This window comes from Bubalus bubalis, chromosome 19, assembly GCF_019923935.1.
Source record: "Bubalus bubalis isolate 160015118507 breed Murrah chromosome 19, NDDB_SH_1, whole genome shotgun sequence".
Taxonomy (NCBI): Eukaryota; Metazoa; Chordata; class Mammalia; order Artiodactyla; family Bovidae; genus Bubalus; species Bubalus bubalis.
In genome coordinates, this window is record NC_059175.1 from 50695287 (window position 1) to 50718925 (window position 23639).

Sequence of the window (23639 nt, forward strand, 5' to 3'; positions counted from 1 at the left end):
TGCTATAAAAGGTAGGACAGATACAGTCTTGAAGGTGATTTTCAATAACTGCAGGACTCAGAAAGAAAAAATGAGAAGAAATATGAAAAATGCTAAGTAAATAAAACCAGACTTTTAAAAATTCCCATGAATTTGCTATCTCAGTTTGCTAGCTATTCAGATGAATATTAATTCTTCTTCATTTTCCAAATGACTTTCCTAAATCTTCATATCTATATGCAATGATAAATTTATTTTCTCTTTATTCTTTAATCTGCACAAGATAGCCACCCAGTATCCTGTTTCTCTGTACCTGTTTCAGAGATGTATCATGGAAAATTCTTTCATCTTTCTGCCATAAACCATAAGATGCAAGTGATCCTCAGGAGGTTTGAGTGATCCCTATTATTACTGGGAGGACTATTAGTTTGAACACCTGAAATAACTAGAGTGTCTGGAGTATGGAAGGGATACATTGGCAGTCAGTAGATTACTTCTAACGAATTAATTTAGCAGAAGATCACTCCCCCACTACAACTGCATGTATTGAAGGTATTTCCATAAGTAGTAAAAGAGGTTCAGGTATATATAAAAGGCAAATGGAAAAGTAGTCAGTCTTGATCTTGATAAATGGTAGGTACTGTAATTGGTATATTACACTGAGATAATTGTGGAGGTATATTTGCATTGAGGTTTTATTAGTCTCCTTCAGACTTTATTACCTTATTATCTGGCTATCAATATTAATTGGGTACTCTTCATTGCTCATTCAAAGATTCTATGACTTTGAACAGTCCAATTAACTTTAGAGACTGATTGTTTTGATGTTACAAATACAACCTACTGACTTGCACATTTTAATAAGGGCTTTGTATAGATGTTGCAAAAACCAAAAATTTGATAGATTCCGATATGGATAACTTAGCATGAAACATATCTACTTCAAAAAAAGAGTAACCTCTATGGAAATATTTTTGTTACATTGATCCAAAAATTCATATTTAGTTTATAGATATAAAATAAGCATCATAGAATGATGTGCAAATGAGTGATAGTTAAGAATTTTATTTTTTAAAAAATGCTTTCCTTGGAGGGTGAGTTGAAAGTAGTTAAAAGAAGATGGGCTATTGATTAACAGAAAGATTTGGGGCTTAATAAGAGGTAACTTAGTAGCTTCAGAGATTCTAAAGATATTTTATGTGAAGATTGGTGAGATGTTGGTCTATTCCTTTTTGCTTAGTTATTTTAATTTATTTATTTATGGTTGTACCAGGTCTTTGTTGGGCTTCTCAAGTGGCACTTGTAGTAACGAATTTGCCTGCCAATGCAGGAGACGAAAGAGATGTGGGTTTGATCTCTGGGTTGGGAAGATTCCCCTGGAGAAGGAAATGGCAACCCACTCCAGTATTCTTGCCTGGAGAATTCCGTGGACAGAGGAGCCTGGTGGGCTGCAGTCCATGGGGTTGCACAGAGTTGGACATGACTGAGCCTGCACACTCACATATACTAGGTCCTTGTTGCTGCATGTGGGCTTTCTCTAGTTGCAGCAAGTGGTGGCCACTCTCTAGCTGTGGTGTATAGGCTTCTCATTGCAGCAGCTTTTCTTGTTGCTGAACACAGGCCCTAGAGCACAGGCTCAAAAGTTGCAGTGCATGGGCATTGTTACCCTGTGGCATGTAGAATCTTCCTGGAACAGGGATTGAACCCATGTCCCCTGCATTGGCAGGCAGGTTAACTCTCAACCACTCGACTATTAGGGAAGTCCTGGTCTATTCTTAATTGAGTCTCAGTCAAGATGTATCATGTAAAAAAGGTGTAAAGTTGAAAAGAGCATTCTGAAGTCTTGAAGAACATGTGATTTTGTTTTGTGGTGTTGGTGCTGGGATTAACAACATATTCCAAAATAAATGTTATTCTCTCAGTTTTGTAAGTAGATATGCTGAAAGAGTAAAGAAAACTGATTTAATATCCAGACAGACTAGCCATCTGCCTGCATCAGATTTCCAAGTTTTCCACTTTTCTTTGCCTTGTTGTTTTCATCTGCTCATGTTATGATGCCTGTCTGTGGAGTGCTTGACTCAAGGCCCAGCATATAGCAAGTATCCAAAGAATTGAACTAATGGACAGCATATCTCTTAATAGAAAGATATCACTAACTATCTATCCATTCAATTGACCTTTGAACAACACTGCGTATAGGGGCATCTCTCTGCTTTCCATAGTCAAAATTTTGCATTAACTTTATAGCCAGTCCTCCATATCCAAGGTTCTGCATCCTGGGACTCAACCAACTGCAGATCACTCAGTACCATTTTCTCTGATCTTACTTCTCTTCTCACATAAATGTGCAATAAAACCTTCACATTTTATCTCTGCATTTAGTTTCCCAGAATAAAAACATGTTTTCAGTTTTTTTTTTGTGAAGCCAGATGTGGCCATGTAACTAGTTTTTGACAGGGAAAGAAAACAGAAAGATGGTGCCTAGCCTTTGGGCCTCTGTTAGAAAGGATACACGCTTTGTTAGTTTTTATCCATTCATCATGCTCCTGCAACATTAGTGTAATGGCTTGACATCTAGTTACTATCTTGGATCATGAAGACAAGAATCACACCCTAGGGATGATAGACCATAAACTAGAAAGATGTTTTCATCTGTGAAGGCTTTTAGCTGCAAAGTTGCTATACCATCTGTGGATAACCTGTCTCTATTTACATTTACATGAGAGTTAAGTTTTGTCTTATAGTCAGTTTGGAGATATCTGTTTCTTAGACCTAAACATAATCTTGAACAGTATAAGTACATTTTGTATGCCAACCATTATTTTCTTTTTTTTTTAATTTTATTTTAATTTTTAACTTTACAATATTGTATTGGTTTTGCCATATATCAAAATGAATCCTCCACAGGTATACATGTGTTCCCCATCCTGAACCCTCCTCCCTCCTCCCTCCCCATACCTTCCCTCTGGATCGTCCAAGTGCACCAGCCCCAAGCATCCAATATCGTGCATTGAACCGGGACTGGCAACTCGTTTCATATATGATATTATACATGTTTCAATGCCATTCTTCCAAATCATCCCACCCTTTCCCTCTCCCACAGAGTCCAAAAGACTGTTCTTTACATCAGTGTCTCTTTTGCTGTCTCGTACACAGGGTTATTGTTACCATCTTTCTAAATTCCATATATATGCGTTAGTATACTGTATTGGTGTTTTTCTTTCTGGCTTACTTCACTCTGTCTAATAGGCTCCAGTTTCATCCACCTCATTAGAACTGATTCAAATGTATTCTTTTTAATGGCTGAGTAATACTCCATTGTGTATATGTACCACTGCTTTCTTATCCATTCATCTGCTGATGGACATCTAGGTTGCTTCCATTCCTGGCTATTATAAACAGTGCTGTGATGAACATTGGGGTACACATGTCTCTTTCAATTCTGGTTTCCTCAGTGTGGGAAATGCCCAGCAATGCCCAGCAGTGGGATTGCTGGATCATAAGGCAGTTCTATTTCCAGTTTTTTGAGGAATCTCCACACTGTTATGCATAGTGGCTGTACTAGTTTGCATTCCCACCAACAGTGTAAGAGGCTTCCCTTTTCTCCACACCCTCTCCAACATTTATTGCTTGTAGACTTTTGGATCGCAGCCATTCTGACTGGCATGAAATGGTACTTCATATTGGTTTTGATTTGCATTTCTCTGATAAAGACTGATGTTAAGCATCTTTTCACGTGTTTGTTAGCCATCTGTATGTCTTCTTTGGAGAAATGTCTATTTAGATCTTTGGCCCATTTTTTGATTGGGTCATTTATTTTTCTGGAGTTGAGCTGTAGGAGTTGCTTGTATATTCTCGAGATTAGTTGTTTGTCAGTTGCTTCATTTGCTATTATCTTCTCCCATTCTGAAGGCTGTCTTTTCACCTTGCTTATAGTTTCCTTTGATGTGCAGAAGCTTTTAAGGTTAATTAGGCCCCATTTGTTTATTTTTACTTTTATTTCCAATATTCTGGGAGGTGGGTCATAGAGGATCCTGCTGTGATGTATGTCAGAGAGTGTTTTACCTATGTTCTCCTCTAGGAGTTTTATAGTTTCTGGTCTGACGTTTAGATCTTTAATCCATTCTGAGTTTATTTTTGTGTATGGTGTTAGAAAGTGTTCTAGTTTCACTCTTTTACAAGTGGTTGACCAGATTTCCCAGCACCACTTGTTAAAGAGATTGTCTTTAATCCATTGTATATTCTTGCCTCCTTTGTCAAAAATAAGGTGTCCATATGTGCGTAGATTTATCTCTGGGCTTTCTATTTTGTTCCACTGATCTATATTTCTGTCTTTGTGCCAGTACCATACTGTCTTGATTACTGTGGCTTTGTAGTAGAGCCTGAAGTCAGGCAGGTTGATTTCTCCAGTTCCATTCTTCTTTCTCAAGATAGCTTTGGCTATTCGAGGTTTTTTGTATTTCCATACAAATTGTGAAATTATTTGTTCTAGCTCTGTGAAGAATACCATTGGTAGCTTGATAGGGATTGCATTGAATCTATAAATTACTTTGGGTAGTATACTCGTTTTCACTATATTGATTCTTCCAATCCATGAACATGGTATATTTCTCCATCTATTAGTGTCCTCTTTGATTTCTTTCACCAGTGTTTTATAGTTTTCTATATATAGGTCTTTAGTTTCTTTAGGTAGATATATTCCTAAGTATTTTATTCCTTTTGTTGCAATGGTGAATGGAATTGTTTCCTTAATTTTTCTTTCCATTTTCTCATTACTAGTGTATAGGAATGCAAGGGATTTCTCTGTGTTGATTTTATATCCTGCTGCTGCTGCTGCTGCTTAGTCGCTTCAGTCATGTCCGACTCTGTGCGACCCCATAGATGGCAGCCCGCCAGGCTCCGCCATCCCTGGGATTCTCCAGGCAAGAACACTTGAGTGGGTTGCCATTTCCTACTCCAACGCATGAAAGTGAAAAGTGAAAGTTAAGTTGCTCAGTCATGCAACTTTACTATATTCATTGATTAGTTCTAGTAATTTTCTGGTGCAGTTTTTAGGGTTTTCTATGTAGAGGATCATGTCATCTGCAAACAGTGAGAGTTTTACTTCTTCTTTTCTAATTTGGATTCCTTTTATTTATTTTTCTGCTCTGATTGCTGTGGCCAAAACTTCCAAAACTATGTTGAATAGTAATGGTGAAAGTAGGCACCCTTGTCTTGTTCCTGACTTTAGAGGAAATTCTTTCAATATTTCACCATTGAGGATAATGTTTGCTGTGGGTTTGTCATATATAGCTTTTATTATGTTGAGGTATGTTCCTTCTATTCCTGCTTTCTGGAGAGTTTTGATCATAAATGGATGTTGAATTTTGTCAAAGGCTTTCTCTGCATCTATTGAGATGATCATATGGTTTTTATTTTTCAATTTGTTAATGTGGTGTAAAACATTGATTGATTTGTGGATATTGAAGAATCCTTGCATCCCTGGGATAAGGCCCACTTGGTCATGGTGTATGATCTTTTTAATGTGTTGTTGGATTCTGATTGCTAGAATTTTGTTAAGGATTTTTGCATCTATATTCATCAGTGATATTGGCCTGTAGTTTTCTTTTTTTGTGGCATCTTTGTCAGGTTTTGGTATTAGGGTGATGGTGGCCTCATAGAATGAGTTTGGAAGTTTACCTTCCTCTGCAATTTTCTGAGAGTTTGAGTAGGACAGGTGTTAGGTCTTCTCTAAAGTTTTGGTAGAATTCAGCTGTGAAGCTGTCTGGACCTGGGCTTTTGTTTGCTGGAAGATTTCTGATTACAGTTTCAATTTCCGTGCTTGTGTTGGGTCTGTTAAGATTTTCTATTTCTTCCTGGTTCAGTTTTGGAAAGCTGTACTTTTCTAAGAATTTGTCCATTTCTTCCACATTGTCCATTTTATTGGCATATAATTGCTGATAGTAGTCTCTTATGATCCTTTGTATTTCTGTGTTGTCTGTTGTGATCTCTCCATTTTCATTTCTAATTTTATTGATTTGATTTTTCTTCCTTGGTTTCTTCATGAGTCTGGCTAATGGTTTGTCAATTTTGTTTATCCTTTCAAAGAACCAGCTTTTGGCTTTGTTGATTTTTGCTATGGTCTCCTTTGTTTCTTTTACATTTATTTCTGCCCTAATTTTTAAGATTTTTTTCCTTCTACTAACCCTGGGGTTCTTCATTTCTTCCTTGTCTAGTTGCTTTAGGTGTAGAGTTAGGTTATTTATTTGACTTTTTTCTTGTTTCTTGAGGTATGCCTGTATTGCTATGAACTTTCCCCTTAGGACTGCTTTTACCGTGTCCCACAGGTTTTGGGTTGTTGTGTTTTCATTTTCATTCATTTCTATGCAAATCTTGATTTCTTTTTTGATTTCTTCTGTGATTTGTTGGTTATTCAGCAGCGTGTTGTTCAGCCTCCATATGTTGGATTTTTAATAGTTTTTCTCCTGTAATTGAGATCTAAGCTTACTGCATTGTGGTCAGAAAAGATGCTTGGAATGATTTCAATTTTTTTGAATTTACCAAGGCTAGGTTTATGGCCCAGGATGTGATCTTTCCTGGAGAAGGTTCCGTGTGCGCTTGAGAAAAAGGTGAAATTCATTGTTTTGGGATGAAATGTCCTATAGATATCAATTAGGTCTAACTGGTCTATTGTATCATTTAAGGTTTGTGTTTCCTTGTTAATTTTCTGTTTAGTTGATCTATCCATAGGTGTGAGTGGGGTATTAAAATCTCCCACTATTATTGTGTTATTGTTAATTTCTCCTTTCATACCTGTTAGAATTTGTCTTACATATTGTGGTGCTCCTATGTTGGGTGCATATATATTTATAATTGTTATATCTTCTTCTTGGATTGATCCTTTGATCATTATGTAGTGACCATCTTTGTCTCTTTTCACAGCCTTTGTTTTAAAGTCTATTTCATCTGATATGAGTATTGCTACTCCTGCTTTCTTTTGGTCCCTATTTGCATGGAAAATCTTTTTCCAGCCCTTCACTTTCAGTCTGTATGTGTCCCCTGTTTTGAGGTGGGTCTCTTGTAGACAACATATGTAAGGGTCTTGTTTTTTGTCCATTCAGCCAGTCTTTGTCTTTTGGTTGGGGCATTCAACCCATTTACCTTTAAGGTAATTATTGATAAGTATGATCCCATTGCCATTTACTTTATTGTTTTGGGTTTGAATTTATACACCATTTTTGTGTTTCCTGTCTAGAGAATATCCTTTAGTATTTGTTGGAGAGCTGGTTTGGTGGTGCTGAATTCTCTCAGCTTTTGCTTGTCTGTAAAGCTTTTGATTTCTCCTTCATATTTGAATGAAATCCTTGCTGGGTACAATAATCTGGGCTGTAGGTTATTTTCTTTCATCACTTTGAGTATGTCTTGCCTTTCCCTCCTGGCCTGAAGAGTTTCTATTGAAAGATCAGCTGTTATCCTTATGGGTATTCCCTTGTGTGTTATTTGTTGTTTTTTCCTTGCTGCTTTTAATATTTGTTCTTTGTGTTTGATCTTTGTTAATTTGATTAATATGTGTCTTGGAGTGTTTCACCTTGGGTTTACCCTGTTTGGGACTCTCTGGGTTTCTTGGACTTGAGTGATTATTTCCTTCCCCATTTTAGGGAAGTTTTCAACTATTATCTCCTCAAGTATTTTCTCATGGTCTTTCTTTTTGTCTTCTTCTTCTGGGACCCCTATGATTCGAATGTTGTAGCGTTTAATATTGTCCTGGAGGTCTCTGAGATTGTCCTCATTTCTTTTAATTCGTTTTTCTTTTTTCCTCTCTGATTCATTTATTTCTACCATTCTATCTTCTAATTCACTAATCCTATCTTCTGCCTCTGTTATTCTACTATTTGTTGCCTCCAGAGTGTTTTTTATCTCATTTATTGCATTATTCATTATATATTGACTCTTTTTTATTTCTTCTAGGTCGTTGTTAAACCTTTCTTGCATCTTCTCAATGCTTGTCTCCAGGCTATTTATCTGTGATTCCATTTTGATTTCAAGATTTTGGATCAATTTCACTATCATTATTCGGAATTCTTTATCAGGTAGATTCCCTATTTCTTCCTCTTTTGTTTGGTTTGGTGGGCATTTATCCTGTTCCTTTACCTGCTGGATATTCCTCTGTCTCTTCATCTTGTTTATATTGCTGAGTTTGGGGTGTCCTTTCTGTACTCTGGCAGTTTGTGGAGTTCTCTTTATTGTGGAGTTTCCTTGCTGTGTGTGGGTTTGTACAGGTGGCTTGTCAAGTTTCTTCGTTAGGGAAGCTTGTGTCGGTGTTTTGGTGAATGGAGCTGCATTTCTTCTCTCTGGAGTGCAACGAAGTGTCCAGTAATGAGTTATGAGATGTCTATGGTTTTGTAGTAACTTTGGGCAGCCTGTATTTTGGAGCTCAGGGCTGTGTTCCTGTGTTGCTGGAGAATTTGCTTGGTATGTCTTGCCCTGGCACTTGTTGGCCCTTGTGTGGTGCTTGGTTTCAGTGTAGGTATGGAGGTTTTGATGAGCTCCTGTCAATTAATGTTCCCTTGAGTCAGGAGTTCCCTGGAGTCAGGGTTTGGACTTAAGCTTCCTGCTTCCAGTTATCGGTCTTATTTTTACAGTAGTCTCAAAACTTCTCCTTCTATACAGCACCATTGATAAAACATCTAGGTTAAAGATGAAAAATTTCTCCACCATAAGGGTCACCCAGAGAGGTTCACAGCATTACATGGAGAAAAGAAGAGGGAGGTGGGAGTTAGAGGTGACCCGAATTAGATGAGTTGGAATCAATAGAGGAGAGAGTGGGCTTGCCAGTAATCACTTCCTTATGTGCACTCCACAACTGGACCACTCAGAGATGTTCACAGAGTTATACAGAGAAGAGAAGAGGGAGGAAGGAGATAGAGGTGGCCAGGAGGATAAAGGGGGGGAATAAAAGCAGGGAGACAGATCCAGCCAGTAATCATTTCCCTAAGTGTTCTCCACTGTCTGGAAAACACAGAAATTCACAGAGTTGGGTAGAGTAGAGAGGGGTTATGGAGGAGACACAGGCGACCTGGTGGAGAAAAAGGAGAGTCCAAAGCGGGAGAGAGCAGTCAAGCCAGTAATCTCACTCCCAAGTGAAAAATGGGTATTGAAGATTGGGTTCTTAAAGGTACAAAATTGGTAACAAATACCTAAAAGCAAGAATTAAAAATCTAGAGTAGAGTTTGGAATTTCAAAAATACAATGTTAAAGAAAAGAAGAAGGAAAAGAAAGAGAGAAAAAGAGAAAGAAAAAAAAATTTAATACTGGCAAGAATACTGGAGTGGGTTGCCATTTCCTTCTCCAGGGGATCTTCCCAGCCCAGGGATCGAACCCAAGTCTCCCGCATTACAGGTAGACACTTTAACCTCTGAGCCACTTGGGAAGCCCTGAACCATTATTTTCTATATGTTTTATGTATTTGATTATGTATATTTATGCTATAATAAATAGGGTACATCATAGCCTTGTAAAGCAGACATATCATCAGTTTACACAAAAGAATCCTACCTATAATCATTGGAGGACTTCATGGAAAGAAGCAGTGTCTTAAAGTTTTTAAAATTCAATTTTCCAAATGAAAATCAATTTACCTACTGAGTGTATGCAGGTACTTAGAATAAGAATATAAAAAAAGATAAGGAAAAAGAAAAAAAAAGAGCAAATAGAACACAAGCTCAGAAGTGGTTTTAGTTTTATAAGTGGTCTAGTTCTGATAGAAATTATTTCATTTTTCCTGTGAAGAGTACAATCTTTCTAGGAAAAACTGATAGTTACTTAATATTCATCTACATATCCAATTATTCATCTCTCAGAGAGAAAAAAAAAGAGGGGGAGAAGCAGAAACACAGGGGAGAGAATAAGGGAAGAGGAGAAATAGAAGGAGGGAAAAGAAAGTGAAGGCATTGAAGAAAGGATGAAGTTGAGGTGGGGTTGGGAAGAATGAAGGTAAAGAGTTTCACTCTGTGAAATGTCAAGATGAGTTCGCTTAACCAGGAGGTGCATCAGGAAAATGTCCAAACCCTTTAGAGTAGTTTTGTCTAAAAGTCCCATTTTCCCTATTTTGTAAAATGAAAAAATACAAGCTAAGAATGACTGTGGTTCTATAACTAACTATAAAGTAAGAAAAAATAATAAGACTGTATTGACAGAAGACAATTATCCAAGAACAGATTGATTTTCTATAAGTAAGTTTATCTTTATCAGAAAGGCCAGAAAAATAAACAAATGTATCTCATATTGTTATTGATTCACATCATTTTCATATTAGTATTGAATATTTATTTATATCAATAAATATTTAGTTAGATTTAAGTAGGGCTTTCCTGGTGGTTCAGACAGTAAAGAATCTGCCTGCAATGAAGGAGACTTGGACTTTATCCCTGGGTCAGGAAGATCTCCTGGAGGAGGAAATGGCAACCCACTTCAGTATACTTGCCTGGAGAATTCCATGGACAGAGGAGTTGCAGAGTTGGACATAACTGGAGTGACTAAGCACTACCACTAGCTCTAGAATATTTGTGGCATATTGACTTATTAGTTTGTGTTTTATTTATCCCAACAGCTTTCTATCCTATAAAGACAAATAGAAAGGTTTTTCTAAACATGAAATGAATATAAATGAGCCATATGTATGATTCAATATTATATGTGTTTATAATTTTAAGAACTTATTTTATTTTTTGGTAACAAACAAAAAATAATAGTGTGTAAAAGAAAATAGATTAGAAATACTGGTGGGACCAAGTTGAAAAATGACAGGGTAAAATGATTTCTGTGCATTTTACATGACACTCGTTATTCACAAAATTCTTAACAGACATGGGAAGAAAACAGGCCTTTGCTTACATCCTATTTACTGGGATCTCCTTGAACAAAGCAAGGCATAGGTTCAAGTTCGGACAGAGTAAGACACCACTCACCAATACATGGCAATTGAGTTCAGTCACTCTGCCATGTCCGACTCTTTGTGACCCCATGAACTGCAGCACGCCAGGCCTTCCTGTCCATCACCAACTCCTGGAGTTCACCCAAACTCATGTCCATTGAGTCAGTGATGCCAATCAATCATCTCATCCTCTATCTTCCCCTTCTCCTCCTGCCCTCAGTTTTTCCCAGCATCAGAGTCTTTTCAAATGAGTCAGCTCTTCACATCAGGTGGCCAAAGTGTTGGAGTTTCAGCTTCAACATCAGTCCTCCAATGAACACCCAGGACTGATCTCCTTTTGGATGGATTTGGTTGGATTTCCTTGCAGTCCAAGGGACTCTCAAGAGTCTTCTCCAGCACAGTTCAAAAGGATCAATTCTTCAGCAGTCAGCTTTCTTTATAGTCCAATTCTTACATCCATACATGACTACTGGTAAAACCATAGCCTTGACTAGACAGACCTTTGTGACAAAGTAGTATGCTTTTTAATATGCTGTCTAGGTTGGTCATAACTTTCCTTTCAAGGAGTAAGCATCTTTTAATTTCATGGCTGTAATCACCATCTGCAGTGATTTTGAAGCCCCAAAAATAAAGTCAGCCACTATTTCTACTGTGGCTATTTGCCATGAAGTGATGGTACTGGATGCCATGATCTTAGTGTTCTGAATGTTGAGCTTTAGCCAACTTTTTCACTCTCCTCTTTCACTTTCATCAAGAGGCTCTTTAGTTCTTCTTCACTTTCTGCCATAAGGGTGGTGTCATCTGCATATCTGAAGTGATTGATATTTCTCCCAGCAATCTTGATTCCAGCTTGTGCTTCTTCCAGCCCAGCGTTTCTCATGATGTACTCTGCATAGAAGTTAAATAAGCAGGGTGACAATATACATGGCAAGAAGGTACCTAATCTTTTAATATAATGTGTGATGATGTGGGAATTACACATAAAGTTATGTAATACCTGTTCGGGTGGGACACTTGTATGAAGGAAAAGCACATACATGTAACTGTGTGGCAAGTTGAACTAGGCATTTTTTTCATGTAATCTAATTTTTATTTGATACAATAACTGACAGAAATATAGTAATTCAGTCTGCTTTAGCTTGTGGATATTTTATGAAAAATGGATGAAACAAGCCTATAAATTTAAGGAAGACAAATGATTGTCCTTGTGACCAGTGACAAAATTTGAGCATTCAGGCACCTGTGAGAATTTGAAAAAATTTGTATGTATAGAACAAGCTTGACAGCATCTCAATATATAAAGCTTTTTTTTTTATTATATCAGTAGTGATATTAGCAAATGTTATTTTATACTATATAAGGAAACATCAACATTTTTAAATGTGCATTACTTAATGACCACTGTTCTCCAAGTGATCAGTGTATGTATGATATTTAATATTACAAAATCATGTATGAATAAATATCTATTCAAACTGTAAGATAATGGAATCAATTTTAACTTTGTAGAATCCATAATATATCATCTTTTGAGGCATTATCAAAGAAGAATATGCACAATTATCTGAAAGCATTGTTAAAATACACTTCTATTTTTCTACTATATATTCATATGTGGCTGAGTTTTACTTCAACTATGACAACAAATCACAAAAGTTTGAAAGCAAAAGTGTATATGAGAACCAGTTGTATTCTATTTAGCCAAATATAAAAGATTTGTAAAATATATAACCAAGGCCATTTTTGCACTACAATTATTTTGTTTTGGAAAACAAAGTCATTTTTAATCAATTAGCACATTGCTTATTAATGTTTCAAATGAATTGATTTTAAGATCCATTCTTTTAATATTCAATTAATAAATAGCATGTGATATAAACATACTGAGAAGTTCTTTGAGGACTGAAAAAGTCTTATGAGAATAAAGATTTGAGGACTATAGCTAAACACCATTGTTCTCTTTGGTCCATGCCTCTGCCCTTAGAGAGGACAATTTTTATTGAGATATGACCCACATTTGCAGCTGAAGAGACTTCTAATCATGATTATACAAGATAGAAAGTTAAGACCAGAGAGGCCTGTTTTAATGTCGAACTGTCTTATTCCCTTTCAATCCAAGATGGCAGGACAGCTCCCTTAAAAATTTTGCAAATTTCCAATGTGAGTCTATTCCATGACCTAAAAGCCATATTCATGTTCTTTGTAAGCTAAGAGAGAGGCCTCTGTAATCTTTGGTGACCAGACTGCTATAAATAGCAACCTTAGACTTTTAAAAAGTTTTCTGCTCTGAGAGACTGTGCCAGCCAATGTTTTAAATGTTTTAGGGATCTTAAAAAGTATATTACAGCCACACTTGGTTTCATCTTTAACCTGATGCCATTTGTACTTTCTGCCTTGAAAAATGGGAATTGAGAAAGGGTTTATGTTTTCAGCCTCACTCTAATAGCTCATTTTTCTCTCTGTACATTATCATGCATAGCTTATAGCAACCGATTGGTGCTTTTATCACATTCCAGGAAATCATCTTACCAAGGTCTACTAGTATATTATACTCACATTTCCTATCTTCAAATATACAACAGGACATACTTTTACCATTTGCTGCTAAACTATATGATGTGTGTCATTATTTGTGTTTTGTTTTAATTTCTTTTTGAATTTTCAAGTCTTTGCTAACAATTCCTTTGATTTTTTTCCCATGGCTTCCTTTTTTTTTTTTTTCCCAAACACAAAACCTGATTCCAAAGCTAGTAATTTTAAGAGATTTTTTTTTTCAACAGTGCACTACTCCTAGAACCAGTTTCTGTAACAGTAAGCTTATACTGCATAACAAATTATACTTTTACACTTTTAAATTATTTACATTGCTATTCAGTCTGGCTTGGGTGGCTTTACTTATTTATGGGCCACTGCCCTTAGCAGAGCAGCCCTATTTTTAACTGAGTGTATGGGCCATTTGTCCTCATCCTTTAGCAGATCAGCCTGAGCATATTGATGGTATTGGCAAGAATCACAAACAGCAAAAAAGAACAAATCCCATTGTGGAAATTCATCTTTGCTACTGTCATTTTCATTAATGTCTCATTGAACAAAGCAAACCATACGATTTGTTCTGAAGTCATAATGAAAGACAAAATTTTACTGAGAAGGATATGGACACAGGAAGGGAAGAATCTGGCCATCTTTGCAACCCACAAAGAAGAGATACTGATTTTGAAAATATTCCTACCATCATTCTTTAATACTGTGGACAACTTGTTCTTTTTAAAACTTCCAACAGTGGGTCAAATTTTAAAAGCAAAAATGGAGTGTTAATTACTTCATTTCTGTTATTTCTTATGTGTTTAATGAAAAAACATAATATATAAACAGATCATTTATTACATAATATATTTTCAAATATAATTTGTTTATGTATGTCAATAATACTACAAGAACTATTTAGATAGTGGGTGAGAACTCAAACCATTTTAAACATTTTACTATTCTTATATTATTTTCATAGAAATGTATAGTCTAAAAAACTCAAAGTATATTTGCAATGGATATTTTGTGTGTCCATATGTGAGCTCAGGGATATTCTACTAATAGAAATGGCTTACCTGAGATTTGTCTGCTGATGCTAAAGCAATGTATTAGTTACTAAAATAAGCAGGCTTCATTTTATTATATGGCTCTAAGAGATAGTAGAATTTATTAAATAAATAAACACAGAAAATATTTTAAAATGGTTTCTTTAAGCTTTTTCACTCTTCTATATTAATTTTTTTCTTGGTTTATGAAGTAAATTCAGAAAAACTACATTCCATTTGGCTTCTAAAATTTAATAATTGAAATGCAATAATCACAGTTCAAACTTCAAAGTTAGAATAGTTAATATGCAATATGCATTTTGTTTCTTTATTGACTCAGTGATTCAATGGAAAGACCATAAGTATTGATTATTTAGACTTATGTCTGCAGACTTTAAATAGATTTTAACTATATATGTTTTTGCTGCTTATTAACTCAAATATTCCTCCTTTGAAACAAAGCTTATAAATGTGAAGTATGTTCATGTAGGTACACACATAAATTATATACATAAATTATCTGAGTATAAATTATTTTCCTTGAATTTTGGAAATAAGTATAATTAATCTGAAGCCTAGGAAATTTTTAATTAAACAGTATTTGACAATTAAAAAGTATAAAATTTTAGTGGTCTATGAAAAGAGACATTAAAGCTCAACATTCAGAAAACTAAGATCATGGCATCCAGTCCCATCACTTCATGGCAAATAGATGGGGAAACAGTGGTAACAGTGGTGGACTTTATTTTCGGGGGCTCCAAAATCACTACAGATGGTGACTGCAGCCACGAAATTAAAAGACACTTACTACTTGGAAGGAAAGTTATGACCAACCTAGATAGCATATTCAAAACCTGAGACATTACTTTGCCAACAAAGGTCTGTCTAGTCAAGGCTATAGTTTTTCCAGTGGTCATATGGATATGAGAGTTGGACTATAAAGAAAGCTGACTGCTGAAGAATTGATGCTTTTGAACTGTGGTGTTGGAGAAGACTCTTGCGAGTCCCTTGGACTGGAAGGAGATCCAACTAGTCTATCCTAAAGGAGATCAGTCCTGGGTGTTCATTGGTAGGACTGATGTTGAAGCTGAAACTCCAATACTTTGGCCACCTGATGTGAAGTACTGACTCATTTGAAAAGACCCTGATGCTGGGAAAGATTGAAGGCAGGAGGAAAAGGGAATAATGAAGGTTGGGATGGTTGGATAGTATCACCAACTCAATGGACGTGATTTTTGGTAAACTCCGGGAGTTGGTGATGGACAGGGAGACCTGGTGTGCTGCAATCCACCAGGTTGCAAAGAATTGGATATGACTGAGCAATTGAACTGAACTGATGTAAAGAGACAGAAAATATTCCATTTGCTATAAATTCAGAAAACTTCAATTCAGTTGTCATTATTTTTCCAAAATATTGCCATCAACATATCAAAAATTTCAGAAAAAAGTTAAGAAACCAAAAAAAAAAAAGAAGGAAAAGTTAAAAAAAAAATAGTAGCACACTGATAGATAATGTTAAGGTATGTGTTCAGTTCAGTTCAGTTCAGTCACTCAGTCGTGTTTGACTCTTTGCGACCCCATGAATTGCAGCCCGCCAGGCCTCCCTGTCCATCACCAACTCCCAGAGTTCACTCAGACTCACGAAGGTACGTGTGAACTTGGGCAAATTCTGGAAGATGGTGAGGACAGGGAGGCCTGGCGTGCTGCAGTCCATGGGGTCTCAAAAAGCTAGACACAACTGGATGATTGAACAGCAACAACAAATGCTAAGGTAATGTAAAGCATGTTTTAAAGCACATCTTTGCCTTAAGCTCACAAGCCATAGCTATTATTCTAGAAATTTTCATCACAGATTCTTTCCTTTAGAGATGCCTCTGTGGAGAAGTTTACTGTGATCTTATTATTGGTAAATCTTATTCCCTCATGTGCTTTCTTAGCTGTTTGATTACTCTTTTCTCTGTAACACTGATCTCTCAGTATTCTTCCTAGCACTCTATCCTTGTTTTCCTGAAACTTTTCTAGGCAGTCATGCTTGTTCAGGTTCTCCGCCTTTGTTTTCTTAAGCCCTGGGACACTTTGATTTCAGTATTTTCTCCCCTGGACTTTCACTCCATACATAATCCCTGGGGGATATTTTTTCTTTATGAAGTTCCAATAATTAATTACATTATGATGATTCCCAAGTCTATAGAGCTAGCTTCAAATTTTTCCCAAAGTAGAACTACTAATTAGATAACACTAGCAGACAGAGTTATCAATAAAATATTGAATGAGATGTTAAAAAATCCAGCAAAAATAATGAAGTAATTATCTTTTTAGAGGAATTGATATTAATGTGAGACAAAAGCTAGGATGATGACTGATGTCTACCACGATGTATGCTTGAAGGAGTATTACTTTGATGATAGGGCATTTTAATATTTTGATGAAAACAGCTGGAAGGAGAGAAATACTGAATATACAATGGACTGTAAATTACAAATGGAACAAAATTCCTACAAAGGAAAGAAAGAATAGTAGCATATCACACAGCTGGAGAAACTGGACCTGGGCAAAAAGAGGTGCATCATTTTCTTAAAAACAAAAGGGATTAAAATTTTAAATGACTGTTTATATAAAGCCTTTATTAGAGACCAAGAGTAGGCATGGATTTCTCATCCTCAACACTAGGCATATTTTATAATGTGAGTTTTCCCTCACTTAGCTATGTCACATTTTCCATCTCAATAATGAATATAATAATTATATTTCAGTTCAGTTCAGTTCAGTCACTCAGTCGTGTCCGAATCTTTGTGACCCCATGAATCGCAGCACGCCAGGCCTCACTGTCCATCACCAACTCCTGGAGTTCACTCAGACTCACGTCCATCGAGTCAGTGATGCCATCCAGCCATCTCATCCTCTGTCATCCCCTTCTCCTCCCGCCTCCAATCCCTCCCAGCATCAGAGTCTTTTCCAATGAGTCAACTCTTCACATGAGGTGGCCAAAGTACTGGAGTTTCAGCTTTAGCATCATTCCTTCCAAAGAAATCCTAGGGCTGATCTCCTTCAGAAAGGACTGGTTGGATCTCCTTGCAGTCCAAGGGACTCTCAAGAGTCTTCTCCAACCACAGTTCAAAGGCATCAATTCTTCAGCGCCCATAAATATAATTATAAATAATTGTATTTAATATAATATAATATAATACAATCATTTTCAATTATTTTCAATTATTGTTAAGGTTATAAAAATGGGAAACCTACAAATAATCTATTATAAACAATATGTCATAATTAAGCAATTATGTGGTAAATAAAATGAAGTTTTTAGCTTATATTTTTGAGGTAGCTTTGCTATTTGCCACAGTATTTTTATGTGCTATCATCCTATTCAGAATAACTTTCTATGAAGATAAGAGAGCAAGGAAGGGATCAACATCAATGCAATAAGTATTTCATTAGTTAAGGGCTTCCCTATGGCTGAGATAATAGAGTCTGCCTGCAGTGCCTGAGACCTGGGTTTGATCCCTGAGTCTGGAAGAAGTCCTGGAGAAGGAAATGGCAACCCACTCCAGTATTCTTGCCTGGAAAATCCCATGGATGAGGAAGCCTGGCAGTCTATGGTCCATGGAGTCACAAAGAGTCAGGCACGACTGAGCAGCTTCACTTTCTTTTTTTTTTTCTTTCATTAGCTAAACATATATGTATTTTCAAAATATGACTCAAAATCGTTTTAGTATTGCAAACTTTTCATAATAGTGAATTCTAATGGTTAACTATCAGTGGCCCTGTAAAAGAAACAGAAAAACATGCACACATTTCTGAATTGCAATAGAACATTGAATTCTAATTCAGTTGGCTATATCATATGGACCCAGGTCGAATTATGTGTATATTTTTAATAGTAATACTGCATGAATACAGTCACCAGTATTTCATTTTAAACACAACAGTTTGTTTTTATCTCTGTTGGAATTAGAATTGTGGAAGCTAGCTGCTTCTTATACATAATAAAGATTGGAAAACACCATCAAAGGAATACTGACTTATGCATAGTCAAGATTGGAAAACTCTGGTCAAAGGAATCCTTTTTTTAGAAAGTCTATGGAAATTTCACACTATTGATGTGTGCCTACCATGGGGATGAAGAAAGACATTTTAAATTAAAAACAACCAAGGTTTAAAAGAAGCACAGTACATTATTCTGCATATTCTATTAATATTGTCACTTGTCAACTGAATAAGGTGACTGTCTTCAAAGAAGAAAGCCAAAATATTTTAACTGAGTAAACATTGGAATACAGGATTCAATCATCATCCAATTAGCCTAACCTAGTCATTGCCTCAACAGATAAATTAATGCCGAGTATCCTTGAAGTCTTCCTGAAAGTCACATAACCCTATCATCTAAAGTCATGATTTCTAGGTGGTACAGTGGCAAAATATGCACCCACCACCACAGGAGACACAGAGATGAGGGTTCGATCCCTGGGTGAGGAAGATCTCCTGAAGGAGGAAATGGCAACCCATTCCAATATTCCTGCCCAGTAAATCCCATAGACAGAAGAGCCTGGTGGGCTACAGTCTATATGGTCGCAAAGTGGGACATGACTGAGTGACTGAACCCATAGGCACACAAAGTCATGATTTTTCAAGAAAGCTATGTAAGAATTAGGACTCTCGTATTAAAGATCACATAAATTGAAACTGCTTAGCCTGCATTTCTCAAATATATCAACAAAAACATTGAGTCAAAAATATGTAAGTTAAAAAGAATCACACTTCAATAATAAAAGTGAATAACTTTCATTGATTTGAATACTAGAACTTATGTACCTTTTAAATTTCCTCAAGGAAGAAATAATGTTTGAAAGTAGTGACATAGATGACTCTTTTAAGCTTAAATTGTGCTGACCAATATATTCTTGATGTTGCTGTCTCTGTTGTTGCTCAGTCACCCAGTCATGTCCAACTCTTTGCGACCCCATGGACTGCAGCACACCAGGTTTCCCTGTCCTTCACTATCTCCTGGAACTTGCTCAAACTTGTGTTCTTTGGGTCAGTGATGCCATCCAACCATCTCATCCTCTGTCACTCCCTTCTCCTCCTGCCCTCAATCTTTTCATGCATAAGGGACTTTTCCAATGAGTTAGCTCTTTGCATCAAGTGGCCAAAATACTGGAGCTTCAGCTTCAGCATCTGTCCTTCCAATGAATATTCAGGATTGATTTTCTTTGGGGTTGACTAGTTTGATCTCCTTACTCTCCAAGGGACTCTCTAGAGTCTTCTCCAGCACCACAGTTTGAAAGCATCAATACTTTGGTGCTTATCTATGGTTTAAATAACCTGATGAAGTTTACGTAGATGATCTGCAGATCTCTTGGATGAGTTAGAAAGATGAAGGTATAAATCCTGTCTGTAACCATCTACTAATCATATGTGTTGAGCTAATGGCATCAATGAACCCCATTTTATCATCTATAAAGTGGAGATAATAATTCCTACCTTTTTGATACAGTATAATAATTGTCAGTAATACGTAGTCACAGAAATGTGTTGTCAGTTGTTAAAATAAATCTATTAATAGATAAAAGTTTATACTATACAGAATATTTCATATATTTTTAGATCATTGTGAATTGATTTTAATAAATTAAACTCAGTATTTTAATCTCTCTTTTTTTTGTTGTCTTTTCTACTATATATCTTTCTCTTCGGACAAGTTTACTTCCAGAACTACTTCACAATCACAGGTATCAACATTCAGTCCCCTTTAACTTTATCTTGCACTTCAGATTCCATCTTTCCTCCTATATCCATTTTTCTATTTCTTATCTATTCTATTTTTTTCATAACTGACCAAGTAGAAAAGCAGGTTGGTGTGGCATGTTCAAAGTCTGGTGCCTATAATACTACTTCTACCTTCAACTTTCTTTTCAGCAGCTGCTGTTTCTCAGAATTCTATTGCATGAAATCTAACATGTACCATTTTTTCTTTATCCAAGATGGATTTTTTTAGCCATCATTTTTCAAACCTAGCATTACTTTTCTTCATTGGAAAGATATACACACTTTCATTGCCTGCCATTTTTTTTCTGGTTATATGCTAAATGAAATGTCAGTTTTATTTAACTGTTGAGCCAGATTTTAATAATAGCAGCAATAATCATATTATCATAGTTTTCATAAAATAATAATTATAGTGTACACCTTTGCCATATTTACTATGTAGCAGCCACTTATCTAAGCATTTAGCTTTCAGTTGTGAAAAAGCACTGCTTGACTCAGACATCCTTCCCTAGAACTACCACATTTCAGTCTCAAAACCTTTAATAACACCATGCTCTGGGCAACTGCTACCAACAGCTCAGCAGTAGTATGCAGGCTTTTGTCTTCTGTCCTCTCAAAAGAATAAAGCCTGTTTGCTCTATTTCAATGGTTTATCACAGCAATAAGATTTATTAATATTATATAAGGGACATGGAGTAGAAACAATAGATTCATCTTCAACTATGGATAAAAAAGGAAATGCAAACCAAGATTGAAGCAGAAGGGGTTTTTATTTGGCAGTTAACATGGATTTTGTCAAAAGAAAGAGAAAGGAGACATGACTCTCATTTTGTCCCTTAGATTTTAAAATCAATATGCTGTGGTATTCTAAACCAATCAATAAGTTTCATCTTTATCTTTGTAGAATGCAATGCGTTTCAATGAATTTTTCTAATGGGGAAATAAGAAACATATATAAATAAATAAAACCTGAGGTAGAGTTCTCTTTTTTGTTTTGTTTTTAGTTCATAAACACTCTTTGGATATCAGCCTAGAGACTAGAAACATGCTGTGTTACAACTGTGTACCTCAGAGAAGCAAACTAACAGAAGAAACCACATGTGAGAGGGTTTTCAAAGAGGAGGAGACAAACACAATTTTCTAAAACTCAAAGAAGCTTAGCTGCTATGGAAGTCCTTAATACAGGAAACGGAGTTCTAAGACTATACTTTCTTATTCTTTGAGATCTTACACGAGACTTTAATGCTTTTTTTTTTTTTTTTTTTTCTTACACAAACACTACCTTGAAGCAACTGTAGACAATCCCTAGAGAGGTATTTTAGGTACTATAGGTGCAAATAGTTTCTTGGAGCTTTGTTAGTGTATTAGCTTAAATAAACTAGCCTATAGTTTATGGTTTAATGCTTTCAGTATAGGTAAGCCAGTATGGCATAGTAAGGAATACCGATAGTACACATTCAGATAAATTATTATCTCCTGGAAAAAAAAATCTTTACAACATTATTTACTGGAGATAAAATCTATTACCATTGTTGAAGCAAAATAAGGTAAATGTGGAAGAATAATTTTACTACTGCAATTGGTCATCATTTCAGGGACTTTTTGTGATAGTCATTCAGTGGTATCCAACTCTTTGCCTCTCCATGGACTGTAGCCCTCCAGGTTCCTCTGTCCATGGAATTCTCCAGGCAAGAATAGTAGAGTGGGTAGCCATTCCCTTGCCCAGGGGATCTTCCTGACCTAGGAACTGAACCCAGTTCTCATATTACAGACATATATTTTACTACCTGAGCCACCAAAGAACACCTTTTTGGATGTGGTAAAATCTGCTTCTTCTGTTTATTCTGATTTAAATGATGTTGGGTTTAATTTAGCAGTGTTGGCTACAGTATAAATATATGCATGTTAATTTATATGTAAGTAATACATTTGTATATAATATGGATATGATATGCTTCTTCATATATAATATACAATTATAAATAATCAATCCATATTGTATGTAATATATAGAATTTGTGTATGTATAATGAGAATCAGCCCTGGGATTCCTTTGGAAGGAATGATGCTAAAGCTGAAACTCCAGTACTTTGGCCACCTCATGCGAAGAGTTGACTCATTGGAAAAGACTCTGATGCTGGGAGGGATTGGGGGCAGGAGGAGAAGGGGATGACAGAGGATGAGATGGCTGGATGGCATCACTGCCTCGATGGACGTGAGTCTGGGTGAACTCCGGGATTTGGTGATGGACAGGGAGGCCTGGCATACTGCGATTCGTGGGGTCGCAAAGAGTCAGACACGACTGAGCGACTGAACTGAACTGAACTGAATATATAATTTGAATCTTAGAATGCCCATTGGTAGTGAGTTGATGGAGAAGGCAATGGCACCCCACTCCAGTACTCTTGCCTGGAAAATCCCATGGACGGAAGAGCCTGGTAGGCTGCACTCCATGGGGTCGCTAAGAGTCGGAGACGACTGACCGACTTCACTTTCACTTTTCACTTTCATGCATTGGAGAAGGAAATGGCAACCCACTCCAGTGTTCTTGCCTGGAGAATCCCAGGGACGACGGAGCCTGGTGGGCTGCCATCTCTGGGGTCACACAGTCGGACACGACTGAAGCGACTTAGCAGTGAGTTGAAGTTTCACCACTACCACCACCTCTGTTAATTCAGGGAGTAAGGTTGGAAGATACTTTGAAGAGTGTGTTAAAAGTGATTTTGGTAGCCAGAAACTTGTACATTGAATAATTGGCCTGCTTTGAGATCAGTTATTTTGAAACACAAGCACGGGCCAGGAAGACTTTTATTAAGCATCTTTCTATGCTAGATTAGCCCTTATTATAGTGGTGGAGGCATTGATTTCAATTATAAACAACATTTCCCAAATAAAAATTATCTCTGTAACTCTAAGCCATCTGTGGTTTCTTATCTTTAATAAGTTAGCTTCTTTAATTCTTGGGCTTCCCTGCTTGCTCAGCTGGTAAAGAATTTGCCTGCAATGTAGGAGACCTGGGTTTGACTCCTGGGTTGGGAAGATCCCCTGCAGAAGGGAACTGCTCCCTACCCCAGTGTTCTGGCCTAGAGAATTCCATGGACTATCCATGGGGTCACAAAGAGTCAGACAAAACTGACCAACTTTCACTTCAGTTCAATCCTTAACTTTTACAGATACTAATAAAAAAATGGAAATCTCCACTCTGCTATCCAATTTTCTCACCTGTGCTAACTTACTGAAGATCAGATCAGATCAGATCAGTTCAGTTGCTCAGTCGTGTCTGACTCTTTGCAACCCCATGAATCGCAGCACGCCAGGCCTCCCTGTCCATCACCAACTCCCGGAGTTCACTGAGACTCACGTCCATCGAGTCAGTGATGCCATCCAGCCATCTCATCCTCCGTCGT

The 23639-nt window shown here is 36.6% G+C and overlaps 1 protein-coding gene across 2 annotated transcripts in view; it reads left to right on the forward strand.

Annotated features, from left to right (window-relative positions):
• The window catches only part of CDH12 (cadherin 12), a 1213596-nt gene that overhangs the window by 474784 nt on the left and 715173 nt on the right, over window positions 1-23639 (forward strand). The gene's annotated exons all lie outside the window — the stretch shown is intronic.